An 18033-nucleotide genomic window follows, 5' to 3' on the forward strand; every position below is an offset into this window, starting at 1 on the left:
CTGTGCGCTACCTTAACCGAGGAAACCAAAGTGTTTGATGATGATGATGATGATGATGATGATGATGATGTATGGTTTGTAGGGCGCTCAACTGCGCGGTCATCAGCGTCCGTACAAAGTCCCAGCTTTGACACAGTCCAATTCTTACACAATCCATCCTAGCCACTGCCACGACCGAAGTGTTACGTGTTTCAACAGCCATCGTATCAAAATTTAATAGAGCATACACGGAAAGCAGAGACACATCATCCGCTAAGTCACAATGTGGATGAAGATGTATATTGAATGAATGTGACGGACGGTCATTGAAGAGGATTGTGACGGAAGGTATAGGAGGACGACAGCTGCAAAAGTCACTGCAGAACTGAATGTCGCGGTCGCGAACCCTGTCAGCACCGAAACAACGCGAAGAGGAGTTCCATAAGCTGGAAATTCCAAGGCGAGCTGGAATTCCCAAACTATTCTTGAGTGATGCAAGTGTCCATAACAGGAAAACGTGGTGCCAAAGCCATAACAACTGGACTATTGAGCTAAGCAAGAAAGTTATTTGGACGGATGAATCTTGTTTCACACTGTTTCGAACTTCTGGCAGAGTTTACGTCCCAAGAATGAAACATGGCGGGGGTTCCGTCATGATCTGGGCAGCCATATCGTGGTATTCGATGGTCCCATGATTACTCACCAAGGTTGTATTACTGCCAAGGATTACATGACCGTCTGTGCTAGTCATGTCCATTCAGTTGTACAGTTTTATTCCCCGGTGGTAATGCTATGTTACAAGAAAACAGGGTCCCCGTTCACACATCTCGCATCGTCCAGGACTGATTTTGTGTGCACGAAGATCAGTTGTCGCATCTGCTCTGGCCACTACAGACACCAGAGCTCAGTGTTACTGAGCATTTGTGGTCTACTTTGGAGAAGAGGAGATTAGTGCATAATGTCCCGTCAACAAGGAGGGCATTAGAGACGGAGTACAAGCTCGGATTAGGGAAGCATGGGGAGGTGCCCTTTCAAAGGAACCATTTCGGCATTTTCCTGAAACGATTTTGGGAAATCGTGGAAAATCTAAATCGGGATGGCCAGACGCTGGAATGAATCGTCGTCCTGCAGAATGCGAGCCCATTATGCTAAGCACTATGCCCCCTCCTTCGGTGACTGGAAAGGAGGGTGCGCGATAACTGCCATCTCCATCATTTTTACTTGAACTTTCCGCTATTTTGCGGGAAGAATGGTGCAAGATTCTATTGATAACCGTACAGAACCTGCATGTATCCATTCCGGGAGGAGTGAAAGCTGTTTTGAATGCCAACGATTTTCCAACATTGTATTAGGCATGGAGTCCGCCCCCCCCCCTCCCCCCCGGTAGCTGAGTCGTCAGCGCGACACTGTCAATCGTAAGGGCATAGCCGGATAGCCGGCACGGTAGCTCAGCGTGTCCGGTCAGAGAACTGGTTGGCCTCTGTAATAAAAAGCTGAGTGGAAGGATCAACAAACGAATGTGAACGGATGTCATGTGACGTCCGCAACGACCAAACACAACGATCAACAACGAACAAAACGGAAAAAAACGCATAGCCGGCACGGTAGCTCAGCATGCTCGGTCAGAGACTTAGCTAACCCTCTGTAATAAAAAACGGAGTAGCCGAATCAACAAAGGACCTGAACGGCTGTCATCGGACGTCCGCCACGAATAAATTCAACGAACAATGTAGAACAAAATGAGATAAGGAAAAGGGCCCGAATTCGATTCCCGGCTGGTCCGGTGATTTTCTCCGCTCAGGGACTGGGTGTTCTGTTGTTCTAATCATCATCATTTCATCCCCATCGACGCGCAAGTCGCCGAGGTGGCGTCAAATCGAAAGACACGGCGAAAGCTCTACCCGACGGGAGGCCCTAGACACACGCCATTTACATTTACATTAGGCATGGAAACGTGTGGTGTTTTTGGTGTTTCCATATTTCTGTTCAGTCCCCTGTATCTATATTTGTGCTTCTCAGGCAGGTTATTCGTTAAAGCGCGACCTCAGTATATTTAAATTTTCTGCGGTTTAAAACGTTTATTCGTAAGAGCATATTCAGGATCGTATGCTTCGGAGGTGAAGTAGATATCTACGAAAAAAGTAGCTAGTGAAAAGAGCCTACTTGCATATAAACAGTCATTGTAACGGTTCATAGAAGTAGATACTGTTAGTTTTAAACATTTCGCCGACGACTAGACTAACAGCTACGGAGCACAATATTTGATCTAAGGTGGAGCCGGATGTCATTCACTTTCATTCGGAAGGCGCCACGCCAGCATTCATTTAAAATTGTTTAGGAATAAGGTGAAGACTATGATTAGAATGGACTTTTGACCCGTTCGGCCAGAATACTTGCCCAATGTCGTGAAAAGTGGCCGCCTATTTGGATACAAATTATGTTCAGACGCTCTTCTTCTAATCTCTTGCGGAGTTTAGTTGTACTTGAGGGACTACAATTGGTAACACTGCTTTCGGAATGCTAGTATTCTCTTTCGTAGGCCAGTTTGACACACAGTTTTACCACATTTAATCGTAAATACAAGTATACAAGTGGTACCAGAATTAATGCGTTCACTGTAATGCCGGTTCGGTTGGCGCCACATGCGTATTACTCGAAAAATTGTGAAATTATATCCACTACAACATTTTTGTTTGACATTTAAGATACCTTGTGTGACATTTCAGATATATTGTGTCAAGATTAGACAATCCTGTACTCAGATTACGCCTCCTCTGAACATTGCGCGTTCACTAGTAATGAATATGCACGAGTCATTTCTCGTGACAGCGTCCAACTCGATGCACTCAGAAGTTTGCAGCAGCACAACCACTCCTGCCGTCTCCGCGCCCGCGTGTTGAAGGTTGAGGGAGGGGAGGGGAGGCGTGGACAAGTGCCAAGGAAAGAATTGTGGCCTGGCAACAACTACATTCACGCTACGTGCTCATCAAAACAGAAGTCTACATGATATTGACGCACTATTGGAATCTAGCCTTCTGCCCCGTAACAACGACGAACATTTTACATTCTTCTGCGTTGCGGCTTCAAACATAGATCAAATAGAAAAATAAGTGATTTACAATCGCGTGTGAGAATGGGTGATGTTGTCGGCTCGGCTCTTCTGCATACAATATTGGCTGTGGCAGCAGCAAGCAGCCTTTCCTCTCTGGATACATTCACACATTGCCCGTTAACGTATCGTGTTTGCTTAGTAGGGTAGTAAGAGTCTTATCACTTTTCTGCACACTTTCGCAGTAAGTTTAGGACACTCGCCCTATTAAAAAAAAACACGTTGCACAGAGAAACAACGCAAACAATGAAAAGGAATCACAAGTGTTAAGTTACCGATTGAAAGGATCGTTTGCAACTGACGGTGGGAGCTACGCCTGAGACAGCAGAGTGGCATGACAAAGGTGACTAGAACGGAAGGCGTAAGGAACCTCATTATCTACAGTAATTGGTTTTTACTATTTTGGGTTCCTGTAAAAAAGCAGCTATCACTTTGTTATTCCGGCTTGGGTGTAGAAGGAACTATAGAAATTCAATATACATTTTTGATAAAGTTACTCATCTGTTGACAAAGGAATGATACGATGCGATATGTTGAATTTACCCCAATGTATTTCGTCCCGCAAGAACATAACCAATGAAATTCACTGTCAAATCTTTTTAAAAATACGTCGAAGATAATCATGTTTTTTGGGCGCAGAAATTTGTATAGCCTTTCCTTGGAAGGGTTCTTGGAGCTGTCAGAAATCCGCGAAGGACCAGCGCGAGCTAAGCCTCACTTTCAGCTACGCTTACCCACAATTAAAGAGTTTCCTTGTTTACGCTTTATAACCGTCGCTAACGCTCCTCCACCTGCACAATCAGGCTCCAACTGAAGGTTCGAATTTTGGTACTCGAAAAAATTTTTTAATTGCAAAGTTAGTCAGCATATAAGAGATGTACAGGTTGTATCAAAAACAATCATCCGATTTGGCACGTTTCTATTTCTGAAACTAATAGACATATACAATAAATTTTATTTTTTGATGAGCGGGAAACTCAAGAAGTATTTTTCGTAGCTTTTCATAAGTGTTCAATATGCACCCCTGGAGTCTTTTATAAACCTCCACAAGAAACAATTACATACAGTCAGGTCTGGTGACCTTGGGGGCCAGTAATGTAAGGCTGAATATTTGGTCCAGTGCGACCGATCCATCGTTCAGTAATCCTTTGATTGAAAAATTCCCGCACTTCCAGATGTCAGTGTGGCGGTGCCCCGTTCTGCTGGTAAATGAAGTCGTTCGAATCAGTCTCCAACTGTGGGAAAACAAAGTTATCAAGCATATCGAGGCATGTGCTTCCTGAAATAGTGATCTCGGCAAAGAAGAAAGGACCATAAATCTTTTCCCGTGAAACTGCACAGATTACATTAAATTTTGGAGAGCCCCTGTCATGTTGTACAACTTCCTGTGGTTGTTCCGACCCCATATTCTCACATTAAGACGCTTCACCTTTCCATTTCAATGGAATGTTGCGTTGTCACTAAACGCTAAGCGTGGAAGAAAACTGTCATTCTCCACCTTGCCAAGAACGAAATTACATTACTCCACACGTTGTTGTTTGTCAACTTCACGAAGAGCTTCTAGTAGCTGAATTTTGTGTGGTTTCATGTATAAACGTAACACATGTCAGATGGACTTTGGGGCCAATGTTGAGCTATCGAGCTGCACGGTGAACGGATTTCTGGCGGATGCGTTCAACGTCTATGTAAAATGTCTACCTACTACTTCTTAACGGAACCAGTTGGCTTCACTAGAATCACAGGGTGCGTAACCGCATAATGACCCCAGTTTCGGTGTGGGCAACAATCGGCTAAGATCACTGTTGGTTTAGTCTCCCTGCGTTAATCAAATCAGATCGATGTAGAAGACAAAAATCCGTTCATGAAAGAAATCTCACTCAAATGGCACATTCAAGGGCACGGTTATACTCACAGCTTCATAGGTTAGCAAGAAAGTATTTATGGTAATGACTACACCGGTAATTATGTCCAGTTACGAAAGTAATGAGCAACGAATACTTATTAATGGCATGTATCAAGGCAATCCCGAATATGTACGGTACAAAATTTAGTCGTTACTTTTACTGCCCTACTCATCACAGTATCTCACAGGTTACAGATACCCTCCTGGCAGTTTATAAAAGTAATATGGAAGGCAATAGCAAACCTAGGACTCTGCCCAAGGCAACTATATGGGAGTCCTGTACTGTTTCCAATGCTCACTAAACGGGTATCGAACAGGGGGATACCAAGTCGTCATAAATATGAATAAATGTCTTTATCAATGAAAAGTATAAACTATGGATGTTAAATAATATTACTAATACTATAGAACATTCACAGTTTGAGTTTTACAACGATGAATATGAACTTTTTAACCACGCAGCGCCGGAAGACCCCCCGCCTATTTTGAAGCATTGCTCCATCTGTTACCCTGTGGTTATCGCTCTATTTACCTATACCTCCAACATTCAGCGTTCTGTAAAGTCCATTTTCATGTCCTAATTTTAGCATGCCTATACATGTTTTTCTCTTCTACAATGTCTGCCTATGTCCGTTTAGTTAATCCTGAATCACATAGCGCACGTTACAACAATCTTTCCCTATTTTGACGAAGGTCTTTCATAGATTTTTTTCCACTCATGTTTATATATTCTACCTCTGTACTTAATTTACTATGGTTCCCTGTTGCATCACATTCTGAGTACCTCAACTTTCTCCGTATGGAATTTGGGAACGTTGCACTATTGAGTGATTCCGTCCGTTGAACACTTAATTTGAGCCTGATGAGCCGCTGGATGCTTTTAGAAAGTACCGAGCTGTGTTTTATCTCCGTTTTCAGCGTCTCTATTTTTTTGCCTCCAGCGTCCATTTTCAACAATTCGAACTCTTTAACACTGTCAACAGATCTGAACACTTAATTTAGCGTGCGCTGCATGGAAACGAGCCACTGAACTGTAATTAAGAATGGCTTTCCAATTAAGAAGATTGAACTAGCCATCTGATTCCCGCAGCTGGTTATTCTATTCAGTCTTAATCTCTGGTTGGGACCTCGGAACCCGCATTTTTTTTCGATCTCCGTGGAAACCGGTTCCTGAGTTGCTGGCCCCATGTCTGTTTTTATTGGTCGACGCTTGCTCTCCAGCTCAGATGCAATTAAAATAAAGAAACTACAATTATCTAGTTCCACTGTAATTAAATACTCTATATTTGTTTTAGAAACTGTGCGGTTAGTTAATTTGATACTTTATCTTGACTAAACATTAGTTCGCGCAAACGTCTTGCGCAATTATGCACGGCTGTTAAAGTTTACAAAGAACTGTCAAACATAATGAATTTATGCTACAATTACTAATATGTCACTATTAGTAACTTGCCGAAAGTCACACTATAAGTATTACGTGTAGGTAATACATTTTGTTGGGACTCGATCTAGGCCGCGACGTGGATGTGGAAGTATATGGATACAGTCAAGGCAAAGAAGCCCCATACTGAGGGAATGTGATCAGCGGAGCAGATGCAGAAATCCTGCATAACCGCTCTTGGCAAGGTCCTAGTGGAGGTTGTTTGCTACTGTCTTCCTCCGACCCGTTAGGAAGTGTCAAGTTTGTAGGCCTATCTGCTTCTTGTGGATGACCATAATGAATGCTTGGGCAGTGCAGTGACGGGTTTGTGTTGTTATGAGAGAGGGGAAGGGACGGGGTTAAATATGGTGCCGGCACACAACCTTCGAATCTTCAATAGCATCCCCGTGCTCCTCTGCCGAATGCATCACCACCAACAGTGTAGCATGCCCTGACTTCACGAGACACTACAGGGAGGTTGGGAACTAAATCCAGGACATTAGCGCAAAGACTGGTGGCGATCAGGAACTTTACGACACCACCTCTCCTCGCCTTACCGGATAAATACGGGCAGTGAAAATGTACCGCCACCAAGGATTCGAACCGACTTACCTCCGAACCGAAAGCCACTGCACGCGCCTGCCAGCGACCTGGGCAACGATGGCCGGTATGGATATATTAATCTTGTTAAATGTAAATGTCGTGTGACTAGGGCCTCCCATCGGGTACACCATTCGCCGGGTGCAAGTCTTTCGATTTGACGCCACTTCGGCGACTTGCGCGTCGATGGGGATGAAATGATGATGAATAGGACAACACAACTCTCAGTCCCTGAGCGGAGAAAATCTCTGACTCAGCCGGGAATGGAACCCGGGCCCCAATTGACATTCTGTCGCGCTGACCACTCAGCTGCCGGGGGCGGACTATTAATCTTGTTGAATTGCCTTTGTTTTGCCGCCGTGAGAGCAGGGGAGTAGACATGGCGAATCAAGATTACGTATAGGAACATCTTTTCTGTCTCTCCGAGAATCCTTCGGAAAGATTAATACGGCAAAAGAAACAGAACTGATTGCATTGGTATGGAACTGTTTACTGTGGTGCATCATTATGCGAATTTTTTCGCCCTTCGACTGGGTCCTCACCCTACGAAAATTTGACTACATCTATCAACTCAGTGACAGCGCACGCGCAATTTGCTGGCGACGAGTTCTTACACGCCCTTGGAAAAGTCGTGACGTAGTCTATCACAAGAAATAAATAATAAAATATCTGTAACCTACGTCTTATCCTAAACCACTCTGCATTCAAGAGGAGATAATGGCTTTCTTATCATCGGCGTAGCTATCTTCTCGGTATATCCCACCCATTTTCTTTCTGCCCAACAATGAACCAGTATCTCCGACGTATTAACGACGAGCCATACTTTTCTCGCCTTTATCTATTTCTATTTCTTTCCACCTAATCTGTTGATATTACTCCATTATTTCTCGCTCTTCCTGTGTCAAGTGAACTTCTCTTCATTTGATTCCTTCTGTGCTCGTGATACACATTTCTGCTAGTTTTCACTATCTTTGACAAAATCGCAGTGAGAAAAATTGCTTTTCACAACTCTGATAACTCTGAAATTTTTTTAATTCCGTGTGTTCCTCGTTATATGTATTATTGTCTTTATTTTTCCCAACAAAGTTTATGTTACTGGATTCAGTCAAGTTTAGTACAGATTTCTTCCAGCTTCCTCAGGAATAGGCCTGGTGACTTAAGTGTTTTACAATAATTTACACAACAGATGAGGGTTATGAATAATTGAGTTTTGTGTATTTCATTGGTTCAAATGGCTCTGAACACTATGGGACTTAACTGCTGAGGTCATCAGTCCCCTAGAACTTAGTACTACTTAAACCTAACTAACCTAATGATATCACACACATCCATGCCCGAGGCAGGATTCGAACCTGCGACCGTAGCGGTCGCGCGGCTCCAGACTGACGCGCCTAGAAACGCTCGGCCACTCCGGCCGGCGTATTTCAAGCTCTTCAGGTTATGTGATCTCAGGGTGTCGATAATAAAGTGGATGACATCGATTTTAACATTCCACATTCGAACGGTCTCGATAATCAGATCTTTACATATCTTTTTCTTCTAACCTGGCATACCATTAATATTCCCATTACATAGGACTGATGCATTGATAGCGAGACACAAATTTTTATCTAGGTGACACACAAAATTGTCAGAGTTGTTAGCTGCACCCGTTTGGTCAGTAAGTAATTGTTGGTCATATTGGATGCCAATTGCATCCAAAGTTGTTGTGACCAGTTTAGCCACCTGGTTATACTATTTTATGGAGAGAGCTGGTGCTCCTAGAGCACTGCATATTTTCCAATGAAGGTATGAGCACTTTTTATTGGGAGACATACATTGTTTGCCAATATAAGAGAGCTTGATATTGTATGTCCTTTGGTCTTAGAGGGCAGTCAGAAAAGCTGACTTCTGTCGTCTTGAGTGGTTCCCATTACAACTTTTTCTTAGTTCTTCATCCTCTAGGCCTAATCTTGGGCAGATACTATTAGAGTTTCTGATTCAACTCTCGCTCTACCCCTTCTAAGCCACAGAGATTGGTACAGGAGAGGAATTCGTGGTGGCCCGCAACAAGTGTCAGAAGACACAAAAAAGAGCTACACCTGTGTCTGATCTCTGTAAATACACTACTGGCCATTAAAATTGCCACACTACGAAGATGACGTGCTACAGACGCGAAATTTAACCGACATGAAGAAGATGCTGTGATATGCAAATGATTAGCTTTTAAGAGCATTCACGCAAGGTTGGCGCCGGTGGCGACACCTACAATGTGCTCATATGAGGAAAGTTTCCAACCGGTTTCTCATACACAAACAGCAGTTGACCGGCGTTTCCTGGTGAAACGTTGTTGTGATGCCTCGTGTAAGGAGGAGAAATGCGTACCATCACGTTTCCGACTTTGATATCGTATAGCGACATTGCTGCTCGCGTTGGTCGAGATCCAATGACTGTTAGCAGAAAATGGAATCGGTGGGTTCAGGAGCGTAATACGGAACGCCGTGCGAGATCCCAACGGCATCGTATCACTAGCAGTCAAGATGACAGGCATCTTATCCGCATGGCTGTAACGGATCGTGCAGCCACGTTTCGATCCCTGAGTCAACAGATGGGGACGTTTGCAAGACAACAACCATCTGCACGAACAGTTCGACGATGTTTGCAGCAGCATGGACTATCAGCTCGGAGACCACGGCTGCGGTTACCCCTGACGCTGCATCACACACAGAAGCGCCTGCGATGGTGTACTCAACGACGAACCTGGGTGCACGAATGGCAAAACGTCATTTTTTCGGATGAATCCATGTTCCGTTTACAGCATCATGATGTTCGCATCCGTGTTTGGCGACATCGCGGTTAACGCACATTGGCAGCGTATATTCGTCATCGCCATACTAGCGTATCACCCAGCGTGATGGTATGGGGTGCCATTGGTTACACTTCTCGGTCACGTCTTGTTCGCATTGACGGCACTTTGAACAGTGGACGTTACATTTCAGATGTGTTAAGACCCGTGGCTCTACTCTTCATTCGATTCCTGTGAAACGCTACATTTCAGCAGGATAATGCACGACCGCATATTGCAGGTCCTGTACGGGCCTTTCTGGATACAGAAAATGTTCGACTGCTGCCCTGGCCAGTACATTCTCCAGATCTCTCACCAATTGAAAACGTCTGGTCAATGGTGGCCGAGCAACTGGCCCGTCACAATACGCCAGTCACTACTCTTGATGAACTGTGGTATCGTGTTGAAGCTGGATGGTCAGCTGCACCTGTACACGCCATCGAAGCTCTGTTTGACTCAATGCCCAGGCGTATCAAGGTCGTTATTAAGGCCAGAGGTGGTTCTTCTGGGTACTTATTTCTCAGGATCTGCCGGCCGGAGTGGCCGTGGGGTTCTAGGCTCTACAGTCTGGAACCGAGCGACCCCTGCGGTCGCAGGTTCGAATCCTGTCTCTGGCATGGATGTGTGTGATGTCCTTAGGTTATTTAGGTTTAAGTAGTTCTAAGTTCTAGGGGACTGATGACCTTAGAAGTTAAGTCCCATAGTGCTCAGAGCCATTTGAACCATTTGTGTGTGATGTCCTTAGGTTAGTTAGGTTTAATTAGTTCTAAGTTCTAGGCGACTGATGACCTAAGAAGTTAAGTCGCATAGTGCTCAGAGCCATTTTTTTCCTCAGGATCTATTCACCCAAATTACGTGAAAATGTAATCACATGTCCAATATAATATATTTATCCAATGAAAACCCATTTATCATCTGCAATTCTTCTTGTTGTAGCAATTTTAATGGCCAGAAGTGTATTAGCCCTACAGAAAAAAATGAACAGTACGTTTTTGTAGGAAATTTAATGAAGTTAAATTTTTTATTGGGATACGGCACCCATTCGCTGAAGGCCACGGTTGTAGAGTTATTCAAGAAAAGCGTGTTTGAAGGTCACTTTTGTACGTTTTTCTTGAATAATTCGAAAACCACTGCCTCCAGCCGAAACGTATCCCAGAACAACATTTAACTATATTAAATTTCCTAGTAACAGATCCCGTTCATTTTTTTCTGTAGGACTAACAGTTAGTGCATAGCGAGTGAGAGAATATGGAAATCTTGTGCGTGGTATTAAAAGGCATTGCGGGTTGCATATAACCCATTGGTTGAGGCAGTTGAATCCTCCTGCATATAATCACTCACAAATTTAATCACGTAATGGTTTTGCCAGACTGTACGTGAGCAATAAATAATATTTATTTGTGGGCTTACACTCTTTGTGTTGCACTTTTAATGAGCAGCATTATAATATTCTGTTTTTTAAATCATTTGTGCTACATTTTGTGTCAAAAGCAAACAATGTTTTGATGAAATGCCATGTATAGAGGATAATACTAATATTCAGCATGTCAGTGGAGACAGTGGACGATGTATACAAACCTGTGGCAGCCCTCTTGTCCCCGGCCCCCTTCCGTCACACTTTGTTTTACAGAATACTGATTATTATTATTTTCCAAAGTTCTTAAGTTCCTATCAGCAATTAGCGCATCACATGCATTCCCTACCTCTCATCAGTTCTTCCTTAACAGTAGAAAAGTCGTTTTTTTTTTTGTTGGGAAGATTTTCGAAGAACTCCCCACGGAGTTTCTCTGCTACTGCAAGTACTTTACGTGTTGCAGTGGCTGCAACGCGCGGTAGCCACCGCCTCAGTCGGAGAGCCGGTCCCACCACTTGGGAAGGCGGACGACCTCCAAGCCACGCAGTAGGCGCTAGTCGCCCGCCACCGGTGCCAGCCGTCTTACCTTTCTCCCACTAACACTTTTTGTATACTTGTAGCCATGTACATAACTAATACAAGCGGTTGAAAGATTTCGCGTTTGATACTAGCGACCGGCGGCTGTATGTAGGAGTAACTCCGTGGCTCATAGGGCCCTTATGTGTTTCGATCTTTCTAGTGCTACATTTTGCATCGATGTAAAGCCCAACCGTTTATAACACTACTGTCCGCTACTGCTATACCATAACCCTGCAGTTGGGGGCAGTTCGTACAATGAAATTATTTTCATTCAAGCAATTATAGTATAAAGAAGCAGAGCAGTGTTACCCTCTGAGAGGAATTTCGTTATATTGACCGTGTTGTATCTAACGGAGGTGGCTTATCGGGAGTGAAAGTCAAAATTAGATAAATATTTAAACAGTACCAAACAATAATTTACTTATCCACACTGTTCAAAGAATAAAGAAAACTGTCGCCAGCCTAATTAGGCAGGAGAATGATTAACATTCTTGTTTAAGAAAGCAGGTATGAGTAACTTTAACGGACAAACACAACCTATATTTTGCCACACGCGAGTGCAATGAACTCTGGCACCTGCATATGTTAACGTTAAGTTTGGAGTTGACAGCTAGAGCAGAACAAACTATTTGCATAAATATAACAGATAACGATACAAACTACTACCTTCAGGGCGTAGTCAAACTGAGTGGTTTCAATGATATTACTATTACAATGCACTTTAGAATCAAGAATTGGACATAGGTTTAATATGACTTTTCAAACATATTCCTATCTGACATGAAATACAGATATGGTGTACAGCAAAATTAGTTATTGTGCATAGTTTAAGTCTCTCACTACTAAACACCTTTTTATTTAGAATGAAAATTAAATGTAATTCACTAACAGATTACTTCTCACTGTCTTTTGAATAAAGAAGTTACTGTTTTCATAGATAGTTGTCTTTCTATTAATTTTTATGTAGCATGAGCGTAATAGACAAACTGTGCATCCTATTACAGCATTAATATGCACTTTTAATACACAAGAGGAACCCAATATTGTACAGGATTTGACTTGAATAGCAAGAGTAATTTAAACTTTCTATAATTACGTAACTATGTGCCTTTGAACTAATTTCAATGGAGGGGGGGCCTTAATCTTGACCACTGTAGCAGAGAAAACTAAACACACTTTCATTACAGCAGTGAAACACTTAGCAAGCATGAACATATAACTCTCAACAGTTGCAGTTCTGAACTTTTACTGCAGCGATATTTGTAAGATCCTTTCAACAAACAATATTTATTTTAGCACACTCTATTGCCATATTAATTTTAATATGCCTTCAATAAAGGACACTCGGTAAACACTTTAGCGTGAATGGGACCCTAAGAGGATATGTGACTGAGGATAAACCACGGTAGGTGCAAGAGTCAGTCAAATTTTACCTTATATTTGGGTACACCGTAACATCCTATGAGCTGATCCTTCACTGTACATTACTATAGTGTTCCATTACAGTGATTGCGCAATGTGGTGGCGATTGAATGTTGATAGGTGGATTTTCAGGTAGAATTGCTGGACTCTGTCATTTCTTGGTGGCGATGACAGATACCAATTCCAGAATAGTTCCAGCTCTTTTCCATCAATCCGAGGCATTGGAAAGCGTCAGGAAAAGTCTCTCTCTCGGAACAAGCACAATACACAACTTTTACATGAGCAGTTGATAGTTTGGTAGCTCGTCCCCAACTGACTCTTGGTTCCATCTTTTCTACCTAGGCCAACCACAATTTGCCCGCACTACACAGTTCCGTTCCCGAGGGGAACCACAACATCTTTCACATACAAAATAACTAATAACCGTAAGTGAGGATCAGCAATTACATAATAACAACCAAACATATTAATTAAAACAGAACATTTGCACATATTGACATTTCTACAAAAAATTGTTTAAACAAAATTGATCAACCTCCAAGATAACCGAAGAGATTATGTGAGGAAGACAAAACATCATTTGCTCTTATTGTGCATATTACAGTATCGAATTAAGCATTCGCTAATTACAGAAGTTCAACGATGGGGTGTTGAACAAAATAGAAAAAAATGAATCAACAAAAGGTACGTAGTGTCTAAGCTATGGTATTACACGTTGCCAGCTGAAAGGGCCACGACAGTACCCGCCAGGAAGGAATTGCTTCTATTTTGCAGGAGATAAAATTTTTCTCAACTTTCAAGAAACCTGAAGTTTTTGTTGTCAGCTTCGATAAAGGGACATTTTTCTCCTTAAAAGAAATGGATACCAGTGTTTGAAAAAAGAAAAAAACCATGTTTTTACCGCAGTAGAAGTTTAGTTTGAAAGTTATTTGATTTGCAAGTGAACAAGAAAATGGATAACGAGACCAAGCCCCAAAGAAAAAGTGTGCACAGAGCAGGGTTGTACAGAAGGAAGGAGGCGAGAAAACGTAGGCAATTGGGAGACTACGAGTCTAAGCGACGCGATTCGACCCGCAATCGGTCGTGGGACGCTGTCTGACTCTCATCGTCTCGTCTGCTGGTTGCGAGAATCCACCAACAGTTCACGTTCTTCCTCTTACAGGTTTGCATTTTTGCTTATGTCCCTGAGAGACTTAAATTAGGCCTAACATTCTACCAATAGTGAAACTGTAACACGAAGGAGGACATGTTGTTGTTGTTGTGGTCTTCAGTCCTGAGACTGGTTTGATGCAGCTCTCCATGCTAATCTATCCTGTGCAAGCTCCTTCGTCTCCCGGTACCTACTACAACCTACATCCTTCTGAATCTGCTTAGTGTATTCATCTCTTGGTCTCCCTCTACGATTTTTACCCTCCACGCTGCCCTCCAATGCAAATAGCAAAAATCCTTTACTACTTTAAGTGTCTCATTTCCTAATCTAATTCCCTCAGCATCACCCGACTTAATTCGACTACATTCCATCATTCTCGTTTTGCTTTTGTTGATGTTCATATTATATCCTGCTTTCAAGACCCTGTCCATTCCGTTCAGCTGCTCTTCCAAGTCCTTTGCTGCCTCTGACAGAATTACAATGTCATCGGCGAACTTCAAAGTTTTTATTTTTTCTCCCTGGATTTTAATACCTACTCCGAATTTTTCTTTTGTTTCCTTTACTACTTGCTCAACATACAGATTGAATAACATCGGGGAGAGGACATGTGGATGAAATAAACTTTGTAATATATATCAAACAAATGAAAATAAACGATAACAATTTCGGAACCATACAGGTCTCCATAAAAACAAGCCTCTTCTGAAATCTAGAAACATAAACCTCGAGACCCGATAACGGTTCATGGAAATCTACACTCCTTTCCTTTTCCTGACATTTATCCCGTGTCTTACGAAGTCGGCAACTCAGTTTTCGCATTTGGCAATGCTATTGGTAAGAGGGTGCCCGGATGCCCTCCCCGCCGCCATCAAAAATGGTTCAAATGGCTCTGAGCACTATGCGACTTAACTTCTGAGGTCATCAGTTGCCTAGAACTGAGAACTGATTAAACATAACTAACCTAAGGACATCACACACATCCATGCCCGAGGCAGGATTTGAACCTGCGACCGTAGCGGTCGCTCGGCTCCAGACTGTAGCGCCTAGAACCGCACGGCCACTCCGGCCGGCTGCCGCCATCCCTCCTCCCTCCTTCCGCCACTCCCTCCCCCCGTGAGGGCATCTACGCAACCCAACTGTCTACGTCTAAAGTTAGCTTTTTTAAAAGTGTGCTGACGTTTTCTAAATATGTGTGTACCTTGTTGCTCAGTATTTACCAAGTCGGTTGTGGAAAACGTTATAGCCTATGTCGGGATCGACAAAGCAAAATTTGATCCCCAGGCCGAATGTGAGTTAACAACTTATTGATGAAAACATAAAAATTTCTCCTGTACCTCTTTGGAGATTAATTCTACAAAAATGAGAAATAGTTCTCAAGTCGCTGCCTTGAAATAGGTGAGAGCCGCTAAGTCGGATGTACTGTCAGCCATGGAAGACTGAATCACAATTACTAGAATCACGTGGTGTGCTAATAGTCTCTCATTGCACGGACACTACGACCCGTCATAATACCCCAAGACCTGCAGGTTCCTCTGTGGTGTAGGCCACAATGGCTGCTGGCAGCTCCACGTAGCACCGGAGGCGCCGCTCCGATGAGAATGGAATTTCTGGCGTCGGAAAGCAGGCCGCTGTGATTCCAGAAGAAATTCTGACAGACGGACTGTTATTTCTTAATCTGTTAACGTTGCTAAAGCCTTACACAACCGCAAGAAACCTAATTTCAGCTACCTGGATCTTACGAATGGTTCAAATGGCTCTAGGCACTATGGGACTTAACATCTGAGATCATCAGTCCCATAGACTTAGAACTACTTAAACCTAACTAACCTAAGGACATCACACACATCCATTCCCGAGGCAGGATTCGAACCTGCGACCTTAGCAGCCGCGTGGTTCCTGACTTAAGCGCCTAGAACCGCTCGGCCATTGCTGCCGGCTCTGGATCTTACGTTCTTGTCGGTTGTAAATGATTTTGAAACTGAATTAAAACAGTTTTGACCACAATAAAAAATTTCATTGGCAGTGGTAAGCAGTTTCGGTCAAAATGTGATCATCCTCGGACCTATTACACCACGACGAGAGGCGTTGGCGGTGAACGGAGCAGATCGTGGATACGTGACGCCAACTGCTCATTAGCTGATTTTAGCAGTTGTTCGTGGATCCACGATACCTGCTCCTTTCACCACACCGCCTGTCATTATGGTGATCGTCGCATTTTGACCGAAACCGGTTATTCTTGCCAGCTTATTTTTTTCCGTCAAGACTGTTTTTAATTCAACTTAAAAATATTTTATGAAGACCGCTAATATTGTCCACGAGAAATGTACTCAATAATTACTGTTTATTAATGACGCACGACTCACTTCCTTAGCGCAATGTTCGATTTTGCTGTATTTTAAATTTCATTCTTGTTACTTTTTTTGTCTTGTTGTTCTACACATGTGTCCAGTTTTGCTCCTTTCTGATATACCTCTTTGTCATATTCGTACACGATATCACATCGCACATAACTAAAATGACTCACCTCTTGTACTACTGTATTTTCCACCACTATTTTTGTTAAATGATAATTAATTGAAACCCTCAGCTGCCGACAGGTGTTGTTAATATACCTCGATGGGGACAGCTGAAAATTTGTGTCCCGACCGGGATTCGAACCCGGGATCTCCTGCTTACATGGCAGACGCTCTATCCATCTGAGCCACCGAGGACCCAGATGAAGAGCACGACTGCAGAGACTTATCCCTAGCATGCTTCCCGTGAGACCTAAATTCCAAATTGTCCACAATCTACATACGTAACTGTACCTAATAGATATTTGCCCATCCACTCATTACTCACGCACACTAAGGTGACGATTCCCGTAAAAGTTCGGCAACCTGTGCGCATTCAATTAATTATCATTTATCCTAGAGAAGCTGCACGGTCATCAATGGTGTCTGTTATTTCGATAACAGTTACTATTTTGAGATATACTGTTTTTGTTTGTCATCCATCTCGGCATAAGACGTGATTACCACTGTGATAACTGTCAAACACTTAAATCTAGTTTGAGGAAACTATGCTGAACTGTCATATATTGCCTGATATGAGCCATCGGCAAATTATTCTTGTATTATGATAATCTTCGGTCCAAGGCTGAACGCGTCGCATGTGGGAAGTTGCGACAGCGCAACAGAAGTTTCAAAGCGGGTCAGAGTACATATGTCTATCACCACGGGACATGTTAAAGAGTATTACAGATCCTGTGTCCTTCATTCAGGCAACTATTACGATTATCATTCTAACAGGCAGTCATCTGATTTCGCACAACGCCACAGAAAACCGAACTGCGGTCCCGTATGACGAAAATGATGCGATGTTTGATGAATTAGAAAGAGCGAGATGAAGTGATAACGACAAAGGAATGGTATTCATAAGGAAAATAGCTCAAATCCCCGTCCAATTTACGAAACCTCGGTCTATTCCTTCCGAAAATACTTCCTCATTAGTAGAAAAAAATGGTTAAAATACTGGAAGTAAGTGGAATTCCCTTTCAGGCTACCTGAGTTAGACTTTACTCGCTTAATCTAAGTCCTTTCAGACGATGCTTCAATGCCAAGTTCAATATTCTTTACGACAGCTGTTTTGCGTTTATTGCCATTCTCAAGTAACATCTAGTTTGATTTGACATCCACATTGCACTCATAATAA

The 18033-nt window shown here is 42.9% G+C and overlaps 1 protein-coding gene and 1 non-coding gene across 2 annotated transcripts in view; one reads left to right on the plus strand and one right to left on the minus strand.

Moving 5' to 3' along the window:
- The window catches only part of LOC126174249 (protein scarlet-like), a 341327-nt gene that overhangs the window by 178349 nt on the left and 144945 nt on the right, over positions 1–18033 (plus strand). The gene's annotated exons all lie outside the window — the stretch shown is intronic.
- Trnat-ugu (transfer RNA threonine (anticodon UGU)) lies at positions 16978–17052 on the minus strand. Its single transcript has one exon. It is a non-coding gene; the product is annotated as a tRNA-Thr (tRNA).

This window comes from Schistocerca cancellata, chromosome 1, assembly GCF_023864275.1.
Source record: "Schistocerca cancellata isolate TAMUIC-IGC-003103 chromosome 1, iqSchCanc2.1, whole genome shotgun sequence".
NCBI classification, from domain to species: Eukaryota; Metazoa; Arthropoda; class Insecta; order Orthoptera; family Acrididae; genus Schistocerca; species Schistocerca cancellata.